Source organism: Phyllostomus discolor, chromosome 12 (assembly GCF_004126475.2).
Source record: "Phyllostomus discolor isolate MPI-MPIP mPhyDis1 chromosome 12, mPhyDis1.pri.v3, whole genome shotgun sequence".
In the NCBI taxonomy this organism is placed as follows: Eukaryota; Metazoa; Chordata; class Mammalia; order Chiroptera; family Phyllostomidae; genus Phyllostomus; species Phyllostomus discolor.
In genome coordinates, this window is record NC_040914.2 from 59,146,769 (window position 1) to 59,159,600 (window position 12,832).

Genomic DNA, 12,832 nt, shown 5'->3' on the forward strand with positions numbered 1-12,832 from the left:
TTGTAATTTAGTATCTGTTAATCCCAGGTCATGCTTATTCAGACAGGAATGTCACCTAAACTACAGGCTCTCTAAGGACAGGTACTATGTGCTTGGCTCCCCAGCGAATGCCATGACCTAGCCCATATATAAGGTTGACTGAGTGAGTGATTAAAGGTTGGGATGGATTTAACTTGACTCATAGGTTTTCATATCACAGGCAATATCCTCCATAGTGACTTTCTATATTCAATTTATACTGGTTTACAAATATGTTTTTTTAATTTTTAAGTTAGAAAGTTATTTCTATCAGCATCTAGAATATGGTAATGATTTTAATGGGAACTTTTTGTTAGTCCTCTTTACAAATGTCAATATTTCGATTTCTCACGTGTGATGATAAAAATGTTGACATTAACAGAATTAGCTCATGCATGTCAAGAGCTTCAATGTGCATATTAAAAAGCAGCAGCAGCATGCAGGTGATGACACTGCTTGGGGACCAAAGTCTGACAAAATGATTGCTACTCATCGTCTGATGCGAAAAGAAAAAAAATAAAATACAAATTAAAAGTAGCATCATTTTTTTCCAAGAAAAACAGCTTTCTTATCAATGTCATTAAAGGACATATGGAAAAGGGAAGAAATATTCCCATCATCCAAGACTGCAACACAATCACCAGCAATGTCTCCCTATGTGTCCCTCCAGGCTTCCCCATTCCGCGTGGAGCCCTGGTGAACATGGGCGTGAACTGACTCACCAGCCCGACTGGACTGGGAGGGTCGAATCGTGGAATTTAGGAAGAGGCATGCAATCTTTAGTCCTGCACCTGAGACGTGCCTTTTACTATCTGTAGATTCCCATTTTGAAAAATATTTGCTGCTCCCCAAAACCACTCTACACCCCACACCCTACAGCAATCAAACTGAAATTCTGGCTGGGGGATGGGGGTGGGGGAGAGAAGTCAGAGCAAACCAGAGAAGCAGCCGCCTCTGGTGACGCTTGTTGGGGGAAACACAGAGAGCCCTTAAACATGACTTCATAATAAATATTCTTGTTATTCGCATCTACAAACCGAGCAATTTCTACTAATAGAAACCTAGAAGATTCTCTAACTGGTGATCACGGCCTGACCCACGAACGTGTTCACTCGGGGCAGACCCGCGTGCCTGGAGCAGCGTGGGAAGGGAGAGTTAGGACGGTGAAAGTGAGCAAGAACAGACGATGCTTGGTGAGTACAGCTAGGCATTCCACCAGGTCTTATAAGAAGAAATTGGAACACGTTTTAAAGGCTCTGCTCGGAAGTATTTAAAGGTTACACGGACTACGGGGAGGCCAACAGTCTATATATTTCTATAAAGTTCTCATTTCAGACTGAGTTCAACCAGGCTCACCCTCCTTTTGATTGCCATTGATAAGTCCTAAACTTGATCGCATCCTTCATCCTCAGGTTCCATGCAACCTGTCCAGTGAATCACAGAAAACCTGCTCAGGCCGGACTAAGGGGCTAGGAGTCTAAGACTCTGATACCGGCATGCACCGAGCGGAGGAGAGGCCTGCCCCCCACCTCGCAGGAAAGGGCTCTTTCCAGATGCACGGCCGTGCCCCTGGGCTAAGTTTTAAGGATTATCAGACATACTTAGAAGTGTTTTCTTTTTGGTGTTGTTAAACATTTTAATCTATATTCTATAATATAACATCTTGCTTCTTTTTTTTCACTTAACATGGTATGATCAAACATCTCCCCTTCATTCCATGGCCACCAGACATCATTCTAATATCGGCACCATGCACCATGCAATGTGCACACCACCATCCATTTCCCCCGTTGTTGGAGATTTTGACTGAAGAATCCCAATATGGAAGATTCCCTGGAAAAGTTCGATGATCCATGGCAAGGGTTTACACTTTTTGACGTTGTGTGAAGACAGGTATCTCCCATTGAAAAAGGAAATGTACCATTCAGAGTTGCTTTTCAGCAGAAGCTTTTGTTGTGTTTCTAACACAATTCACCAAACCTCTGTTCTTCTGTTTATATAAAATAGCCACTTACAAACAGTAACTATAATAGAAGTAGGTACTTTATATACAGATGCCCGGGGGTGGGGGGACGGGTACCACTTCAGAAAGGAGTATGGGATAATAAACACTACGGGCCCGGCCGCACTCACATCTCCTGTGGTCGGCTGCTAAGGATGTGACCCCTGTGGTCAGTTGTATATTTTGATTTCTCTGCCACGGCCCAGTCCTGGGAGCTGACTGGAGAAGCTGAGGGTGCTGGGAAAGAAGAGGAAGGCTCTAACCGGAGACCACTAGGCCTCCTCTTCTCAAAACATCGGTAAATGATGGCTCTCCTCTATCACATATAATTTAGCCATGAGGTTTGGCAGTTTCTAAGTAAAATGAATACAAAATAAGATGTGTAGTCATGTGAAATACTTTTGGTTAAGCTGTCCTGTGACTTCAAGATACTGATGTGAGAACGTGAGTGTGTGTGTGTGAGAGAGAGAGAGAGAGAGAGAGAGAGGAGGAAGAGCACCAAAGAGGAGGGGGGAGAGGGGGAAGGAGGGGAGAGTGGGATGGAGAGAGAGAAAGGGTGACAGAGAGAGAGAGAGAGAGGGAAGGAGGGAGGGAGGGAGGGAGAGAGATGCATTTAATATGCAGCAGAGGGGAAAAGAGATGGTACTCTCCTGTCCCATACAAGGCCATACAAGGGTTGGTGGGCTGGCCATGGGAGCCATCGGTACTGATATTGTTTAAAAAGGCAGTGTTATTATTTTTAAATTCTCTATTGACAACCACCCCTTATTCCTTGCACTCAAGGGAAAACATAAAACCAGAGGCTTTTATATACAGGACATTATTGTCCTTATCAACAAAGTCAGCTGGGGTGGTTGCTGCTAACCCCATCTTAAGGATGAAGAACCAAAGACTCAGAACATTCAGACAACTTGCCCTTGGTTGTGCAGCTAAGAAGTCAGGTTTAGGATGTGAACTCAGGACACAGGGATTCAAAAGCATGCATTCCGTAAAATATGCTGACTTGATAGAAATGGTGGAGAGATTTTATGCACAAAGAAAGAGGAGAAGCAAAAAGAACAAAGGAGAGGAGAGGAAGGAAAGGAGAGACAGAGAAAGGAGGGAGGGAGGGAGGGAGGGAGAGAGAGAGAGGGGAAGAGAGAAGGAGAGAGAGGGAGACGGAGGGAGACGGAGGGAGACGGAGGGAGACGGAGAGAGAGAGGAGGGAGAGGGAGGGAGGGAGAGGGGAGGGAGGGAGAGGGAGGGAGGGAGAGAGAGAGGGAGAGAGAGGAGAGAGAGAAGGAGAGAGAGGGAGAGGGAGGGAGAGAGGGAGGGAGAGAGGGGGAGAGAGAGGGAGAGAGAGGGAGAGAGAGGGAGAGAGAGGGAGAGGGAGGAGAGAGGGAGGGAGAGGGAGGGAGAGGGAGAGGGAGGAGAGGGAGAGGGGAGGGAGAGGGAGAGGGAGGGAGAGGGAGAGAGAGGGGGAGAGAGAGAGAGAGAGAGAGAGAAAGAGACTACTTATAGTTTTTGGCCCAAAATCTTCCCTTCTTACCTCATCATACTTTTATTGTATTTCCTTTCTGGTTACCATCTGCCGTGGGCTGAACTGTGTTCCTCTAAAATTCATATACTGAAGTGCTAACTCCAAGCACCTCGGAGTGTGACTGTATGTGGGCACAGGGTCTTCAGAAGGTCACTGAGTTAAAATGAGGTCATCAAGGTGGGCCCTCAGCCAGCACACCAGGTGTCCTTGTAAGAAGTGACGCAGATGAGACCCAGAGCCCGAAGGAAAACTCTGCAAGGACCCAGACAGAGGAGGACCATCGACAGGCCAAGGAGAGAGGCCCCCAAAGAAACCAGGCCCCTGACACCAGGACTCGGACTTCCCAGCCTCCAGAGCCATGAGAAAACGCATTTCTGTTGTCTGAGCCTCCCCATCGACGGTATTTTGAGAAGGCAGCCCTAGCAACGTAACACACCATCATTTGCCTTACATGGAGGCCGGACCTTTGGGGGTTGGCCCCACACTGGGACCCCACGAAGCCACTGTCCCAGTGGTTCTTTAGCTGGTTCTTTCAGCTCTGTGGGGACACACGGGCCAGCAGGATCAGGCCCAGGACACCCCTGTATGTCCCCAAAGCAGCACAGGGCTGGTTCCAGGTCCACATTCCTGTAAGGGCACTGCCCCACCTTTCCCCTTTGTCTTTGCCACGAGGATATTTCCCAGAAAGTCACACGACGCGCACCCTGGCCGCCCTTGGCAGAGACCAGCCCCCCGTTTGCAAGCAAGTGATGGAACCGGGACCTTAACCAAACACAAAATGACAGAACCGTTTCCAGTGGAGGATTAATTGAACCCACTCAAGGCAAACACGACGTATTTTGGCATCGCTTTTGACAGATGAAAATAAAACAAACATTAGCAACCCATCGCAGCTCCCAATATGCAAAATTAAAGAAGGTACCTTTTTAACTTTGGGAGCCTGCTGGCTTTTCTTCTAGAAGCTGCAAAGGAAAAAAAAAGACAGAGCTGTTAATCTCGTTACATAACCAGTTAGCACTTGCAGACAAGGGGAATTCACCGTCTTTGCATGCAGGGGAGAGAGCGGATATTTGACACATATATTTATTAGGGAGACTGGACTGGAAAATAACACTGCTGTAGTAGTCAGAAGTGGTGTAGAAAACCCTTAAATAATGCAGCAGGCTGTGCAGACAGCGCAAGCAGCTTACAAGTAGAGGCCTGAGGTCTGAGTATTTTTATTTGAAGGTTAAATTTTCAATTAATTTTTTTTTCAGCATGTTGCCATCTCTTCCAAGCGTCACTGTTAATTGCTATGAAACAACGTCTCTCCCCGTTTGAATGCCGCACGGGGAACCGGAAGCTGCCGGCCCTCCCTCCAGCGGGCACCGGAGTACTGGGGCAGCAGCGAAAAGGACCGGGGAAAAGCCGAGCCCAGACACCAGGCTCTGAGGCCGAATGATTGGTTTGAAAACCCCGTTTTCCACTCGCTCGGTTTTCCAGAAGGTGCATCCATAAGCCCTAGCCTGGCACTGGAAAGTGCAAATAGGAGATTTTTATTATTGGAATCTCTAAATCTCCCGGTTCCAGGGGGCTCTGGCAGACTGGGGCTTGCACGTGCACGCTCGGCGATCAGCAGAGGGACCATTTCGTTTTCTTCAGAATGGAACAACAGGTCCCTGGCTGTGGGGACCTTATGCACCCCTCCTGCTGGGGGAGCTGGCTGTGGAGGGCTCTCTCCCAGGTCACGCCCTCATCGTCTGGGGTGACAGAAGCAGGATTTACAAAGCAATCAGATGATTAAGTAACGGGGCTGGAAATAAGGTTACATCCTGAGCGGAGGACAAGATGAGAACAGAGGTTTGGGCTACAGGGACACTCACACATGTTCTGGCTCCAGAGTCAGAATTAATTTTAAGTTGAGAATAACGGCATTAATAAGGATAAAATGTGTAGCATTACATTTCATTTAAAAGAACCTGGTCTCACAGAAAGAACATGGGTTTTTAAAATAAAATAAGGCAAATCTAGTTTTGTAACCCAGCTCCATCACTTCTACTTTCACAGCTTTGTGTAGGTTGCCTAATTTCTCACCCTCAATTTCTTCCTTTGTGAGATGGGAATAGCTTTGCTTATGCTGTGCCTTCCCGAGGGCAGCAGTAAAGGTGAGTAAGCAGATGATAGATTAGACTGAATTTGTCATCCCCCCCCGACCCCCCAGGGGAAACAGTTGGCATTGTTTGGAGACATTTTTGATTGCCACAACCTGGGCCAGGGCTGCTACCAAAATCTAATGCGCACAGGCTCAGGGTTCTGCTATATACTCTACCACGCACGGGACACCCCCCCCCCCCCCCGAGAATATGTCAGCCCCAAATGTCAACAGTGCTGACACTGGAAACCCTGGATTCAATTATAGGTAGGCAGATGACAAAAGCTAGACAAGAAGTTAATGGAGAAATTGATTTTTTTTTGAGATTTATGAATTATCTATAAATCTATAGGTAGGTTCATTGATAGACGGGGGAGATAGTCGGACACGGGATACTCTAGGCCTTCAGCAAAGGGAAGTGATACTTTTAATTAAATCCGAAGAAAGGATTAATGACATTTAATCCTGATAGGGTTGGGATGAAATAGTGGATGTTGCTAAAGGTGAAAAAATGAACGTAGTCATGAAAATTGTGCCAGCCATCATGCTACGTGTTTTGTGTTTTTATCACATTTAAGACTGGGGTTCATTCAAGCCTAAGGCTAGGGTAGTGTTAGAGCTATGGACCCAGGGAGGGTTGGGGCAAGGGCTGGGGCTGGAGGGTGGGGGTAGGTGGTACAACCCCACTGGCAGACCCTTCCCAAGGAGCAGCCAGAGCAAACTGATTAATCCTTCTGGAAACAAGCAGACCACCCCACCAGTGTCAAGCCTCCCAATCTGAGTCCCTGTAGTTCAAGGGCAGACAAAATCCATGTGACATGTCAGGACAGCCCACCCAACAACAGCCCACTTTCTCAGGCAGGGGTACCCGGATTTCTGGAGCACTCTGATGACCGAGTTCTCTCCCAGTCACTGGGTACCATCCCACGAGGCAGCGGCAGGAGGGAGCTGCTTCCTGCCACCTCTCCTCTCCACCAGTAATTGCACCAGCAGATGTCCTTCCCCGAAGTGGGCATGGTATTGGAATGTTTCCAGCACTCTCCCTCATTTTTCCTTGTAAATTGATGTTTCCCCTAGTGGGGTCTTGAGCAGCCATGGACCCTGCCGCCGCCTCCCCCTCGGCACTGTGCAGGGTAGTAACGGAATGGCCTGTGAATGCGCACACCACGTGGTTACAGCATTCCTTCCCTGGGAGATGCCCCCAGAACTCCGAAACTCCACCTACCTCGGAAACCAGGACAGCCCTGCAGTAGCCACCAGAGCTTGCAACTTCCACACGGTGAGACCCTAAAATACAGAAGACACGAAAGCATCTTAAAGAGTTGACAGCACGTAAGAGGATGTGATATTACTGCCATCTCGATGGGATAGGCTTGTCATCTGCAATTTGAAATGATGGAGCTTTCAGCTCTATACGGGAGGATCAGGAAGCAGCTAGGGTCTAAAGCAAAGAGCCCTTGATGTTTGCTCCCATCATGCCCACCTCCCAGGTATGGAAACTTCCCGGAAGAGATTTGCCTCCCCAAGCTCTAATTGCTCCACTTAAAAAAAAATGGGGCCACCAACTTCATCCCTTTGCATTTCTATAGGGTTAAACAAATGGGTCACACATTGAATCCAACCCCATGGGCTATGGGGTGGTTAAAATACCTGATCTTGATTTTAATCTAGAAAAGTTATGTATCTTAAGGGAAATATGAACCCAAAGAACCAAAATATGTTGCAGAATAAGATGCCTAAAATTATGAGACCAAGTTCAGTGTTGGGCGGGATGTGTGTGCATGGAGGGGCAGGAGCGCCACACCAAGCAATTCTTTGACACCAGCTGGCAGTCCAACTGAACTTAATTCTGACACTGTCTACCTGGAGACAGCATCGAATCCAGCAGGTCAAGGGCTCAGTCCCACCAGACTGGCTCCCCCGTGTAGACACCAGTCACAAGTCAGGGCTGTCCCCGGTACTTCCGACAAACCAACTGCAGGCTGGAGGTTCCTCCCACCCACTCCTAGGGTTTGATTAATTTGCTAGAGCAGCTCACACAACTCAGACTAATATTTTACTTACGAGACTGCAGCCAGATGGAAGAGACGCACACGGCCAGGTGTGGGGAACGGCCCCAGAGCTTCCGGGGCCTCTCCCTCCCAGCCCACCATCCTCCCTGGACCTCCATGAGCTCACCAACCAGAAACTTTCCAGGCGGGCTTCTCAGACTTTTATACAGGCTTCATCACACAGGCATGATTGATTTAATCATTGGCCACCGGCGACTGAACTTAATCTCAAATCAGTCGCTCTCCCCTCCCAGGAAGGAAGGGAGAGGGTGGGACTGAAAGGTCCTCTAATCACATGGTTGGCTCCCCTGGCAATCAGCTTGGGGTTGGCCAATCATCTCCCTCCCTCCCCAAGGCCCCGCCCCCAACCCTAGGGGATTTCCAAAAGTCACCTGGTTAACTCAACTCAGGTGAGGTCCAGAAAGGAGATTGTTATGAAAAACAATATACCCATTTCACAGTTATGATGCTCAGGTGATTTCAGGAACAAAGGACAAGATACCAAATACTGTAACAAAAGATGCTCCCAGAATGACTGTGGCTCAGGAAATGCCAGGGGTCTGGGGAACCACGAGGCAGAAACAGGACAAACACCGAGTACCTGTTCATTATAAATCGCAACATCACACTGCCTCATTTTATTCCCATCTTCACTTTATTTCACGGGGGGGGGGGGGGGGGGGCGGGGGGGTTGTGAGCATGGAGTTTTGGTATCTCTTTTAAACAGAAGTAACAACAAAAACAGTACCACACATGGATAAGGCCCTTTTGAAAAGTGCATTTGTACTGAGGATATTATTTAGATCATTAACACCTGTGGCTCCCAAGCCTGGCTGCTCATTACAATCACCTGGAGAGAATTTACTTCTGCCCGAGGCTGGGCCCCGCCCCCAGGGAGTCTGATTCAACAGCAGGGGGTGACTTTGGAGTGCTGGGTTTTTTTGCTCTTACTTCCCAGGTGACTCCAGTGTAGAGCCAGAGTTCAGAGCCATGACAACGGCCTGGGAGAATCAGACAGAGACCACCATCTCTACTGCCCAGCTGGGAAGCCAGAGGGAGGTTCCGGGACTTGCCCGAGGTCATACATGTAAGTTGTGATACCACTGGGATTTGAACCCAGGTCTCTAGGCTCAGTGCTCTGTTAACTACACCATATTTTCTAGGAAGAAAACTAAGATGGATGGAAGCCCTGGAGTAGAAAAAAGACAGTTTGAGCCCTTGGCAAAAATATACAAGAAAGTGGCGATAACACACGCACCCACAATGAGTCCACAGGAGGGCCTCATCTTGACTTGCCTTGAATGCCAAAGCCAGGGCATGATTTGCTAGAAAACCACTTACTTACTGGGAAGGAGTTCAGTGGATAGCAGCGATTCAAGATGGACAGATAAATACACAGACTACTGAGTTGGTAAAACACCCAGCTCAGCAGTTCAGAGCCAGAACAGAAAGCTCCCTGAGCAGGCGGCACCTTTATTGTGGTCGTCAGCTCTGGGCCCAGGGAGCAACGAGCTCATCAGGGTTCCTGGGATGCTCTGAAGGAAGTGACTGGGTCCCAGTGAGCACAGAAATGTGTCACTGGGGGACACCTGGGTGGGGCTACCCATTCAGGGCCTCTCTGCATCCAAGGCCTGAGCAGATGGTAACCAAGTTGTGAATTATTGTAGATTGACAGGGAAAATGATGGCCTAGAAAGGATCAAATGAATTGGAGAATGGAATAAGAATTCTAAATCAGGGGTTCCCCTACCTCCAGGCCACAAAGACTGGTACTGGTCCAGGCCTGGTAGGACCCAGCACCTGGGCTGCCCAGCAGGAGGTGAGCTTGAATGTGATGGCCTTGAATCATCCCGAAACTATTCCCCACCCCCCAAAACCAGTCCTGGTGCCAAAAAGGTTAGAGACCACTGTTCTAAGTCACCGAGCCAATGAAGCCCAGAGAGGGGCAGTGACTCGCTTCCAGGCCACAGAGCTAAGTGGATGGCAGACCCAAACTTCATCCACCATCACAAACCAACTAACCAACCAAACGAGAGCGTGTGCGAATCACAGGCAAGCCCTGATTGTTGTCAGGAAGAAGTGGGGGCAGAGCAGAGGTCACTCTGGGCACTGTGGCTCTCTTCGGCCCCCCGCCCCGCCTCTCCTGCACCCCTTCCACTCTTCGAGTGCACTTCTGCTCTGTGCTGCAGGGATCCAGGGAACCCCATAGAAATCTGGATTGTCTGGCTTTGCTGTGTGTCTTGAGGTAAGTCACCTCACCTCTCTGAGTCTCAGCTTCTCCTCAAGTGAAATGATGTGTGTGCGAAAACAACTCTAACAATATAGCGCCTGGTCTACTCTCTGAATCAGACACTGGCAAACAACAGCCAGTTCTGGCCTGCCACCTGCCACCTGCTTCCTGTAAATGTGGATGATCCTCAACCCGATAAGCCCATTGTACATTGAGACTATTGTTAATTTGAAAATGCATTTAATACACATAACCCACCAAACATCAGAGCTTAGCCTGGACTGCCGTAACTGTGCTCAAAACACACGATGCCCAGAACTGCTGGCGGTGCGGTGCACTGCAGAGCGCCGGCTGTTTACCGTGCCCTCAGGATCCCGGGGCTGATGGGAGCTGCCACCGCGGGCCCCACCAGAGCATCTCATACCACAGATTGCTGGCCCAGGAAAAGATCAAACGACAACATTTTAGGTATAGTTTCTACTGAATGCATATCACTTTCGCACTGCAGTGAACTCAGGAAAACATAAGCCAGACCATCACTGGGGACCCGTCTGTGAGGCTGTGCTGGGCACAGCCACACTGGGTCATCGGTGCATCGCGTCGTCCAGGTGCACTCTGAGGCTGCGACATCAGTGCCGAGTGGACGCGACAGAGGCCACTGTGTGTCCCACCAGGCCGGGAATGTTTGCTATCTGGCCCTTGACTGAAAACTGTGCTGATTCCTATGAAACAGCAGCCCCTCTGCCTGCCACCTGTGAGATGTACACACTGCACACACACTCACGTGTATTTATATACTACCTCGTCCAGAAAATCATTCTGCTTATGTGTTTGCTTTTAGTGGGAAAATATTTCAAACACGTAACTAAACACAGGAACAGAATCAATTAATGATCCCCTTAGCCTCCTAGTTTTAACAGATGCAAATTATTCAACTAAATTCTATGTGTTAAAATACTGTGTCACAGTAATCTATATTTTATAGGTCACCTTAAATTCTCTTAGAAAAATGGGGGAAGACATAGGTACATGCATGAATGCAGAGCTAAATGACCAGAAGTGTCCAGCCAAAAATTTGAAAATTTTTTTACTCTTTCAAATGAGTAGCAGGGTCTTGCTTATAAGATCCATGGGCTAAAGTGCAAAACATACTTTACCATGGATTCAGAAAATAATTACAAGTTTTTTTCACTCAAATATATACTTTACTATAAAAGTAAAGTTGTGATTTGGGGTATGACATCTAACCACAGTGTACTAGCCGTGTTTACACTGCTTAAATGCTGATAGAAATAGGGCAAGATTTCAGAAAACTAAAGCCTATGATTGAGTTGAGTCCCCTTTTCCACCCACTTTTACCCCTTGTCTCCTTGGTGAAATCTCAGTCTCAGGAATCAACCTCAATCAAAATGTCCTTTTATAACCACCAGGTCTTTTTGTTCGGAAAAGCCAGGTCCCTGAGACGTCTCCTGACCCCAAGGTTTGCACACCTCCGTCTGAGCTCAAAGCCCCGAAGCGGACCTGGCCCAGTGCCCGACCCTGGGGCCAGATTCTGGGCTCATCCTCCTTAGGCGTGACCAAGACCGAGAGGGCGGTTCCTGCCTTTCTCATGTGACACCAGCAGCATCAGTATTGGCCTTTGATACCCTTGCAGTATTTCTTCACTGTGTTCAGAGTTTTCCCTTTTAAGGCTCGTACATGGGTCTGTGTGTGTGTGCTTGCATACGCGTGCCTGTATTCTAATTCTCTCTCACACCTTCTAATCTCACTCTAATCGATAACTGGGCTGGATATAGGTAAGCATAAACTGGCATTGAAGGTTAGCCTTTTAAAAAAGAATCCCCCTGACCAATATCTCCCTGATAAAGAACTTGGTGTTGAAGACGTTTTTGAGCCAGAAAAAAAGTTATTAAAAGACCAGAAAGGCTGCTAGGCTAGCACATGGTTGGTTAAGTTGTCATTGAAATGCCCGGAGACAGAAATATCTGTTAGCTTTACGAGAGCCATTAGTTGTGCTAATGGCCGCACGAGGCAAGGCAGGGTGACAGGGTCACCATCTAATGTCCCCACCTGTCTCCCCAGTTTTTCTCAGAAGGGTTCATGCCTCACAGGTGCGTTCCCCTCTGCAGATTCAGGGCACGGTATTTTTAAGCTTAGGGCGTCAGCATCTCTGCTTCAGCCCTCAGAACAGCTTTCCCTCAGCCGAGTGACAGAACTCCAACCACGTATGAGTCATGCCAGCCCCCCGGGGCTGGAGCCAGAAGTGTGCATGGTGCAGAACCCAAGGGGGTTTGGAGCGGTTGGTAACGGTCGATTCTTAGATACATCATAAATATCTATTACTGGGAAGATCCGTAATGATAAGAATGCCCTTTTCTCAGTGCAAGACTCTTCTCCCATGGTACTTAACCTACCCCCCTACACGAGAGAAACTATGCACCTTAATGGGGGACTCTTAAGACACCCATCATTAAAATGACTATTCTCTGACACGTTGCAGGGAAATTACAATTTTTTTCTCTTGACAACTCGGAAAACATAATAAAAAATAACTACAGCAACTTGAGAAAGATAATATGCCTTCTAATGCCATCCCCAAATGGCATAAATGCTGCGCCCCAAAAGGGCAGAAAGGAACAGTTTCAGTATAGTGTGGTCACACCTGAGAGGCCCAAGGACACCTGGAGGATTTACTTAAAATGCAGGCCCACCTCACATACACTCTGTTTCTCAAGTTGGGGGTCAGGCTCCGGACCGCACCTTTTAATAAAGCCCCCGGCAATTGGGGTATCGGGAGCCAGGAGGCCAAGCTTTGAGAAACTTTGAAAATTGTTCAGTGCTGGTCCTTTGTCTTATACAATATAGCCCCCCTGCAATCTTCC

General features: G+C 48.1%; 1 non-coding gene across 1 annotated transcript; it reads left to right on the forward strand.

Moving 5' to 3' along the window:
* The first annotated feature begins 457 nt into the window (after nucleotides 1–457).
* LOC114488476 lies at nucleotides 458–521 on the forward strand. The gene has a single exon (XR_003683792.1). It is a non-coding gene; the product is annotated as a small nucleolar RNA Z17 (small nucleolar RNA).
* Nucleotides 522–12,832: the final 12,311 nt, after the last annotated feature.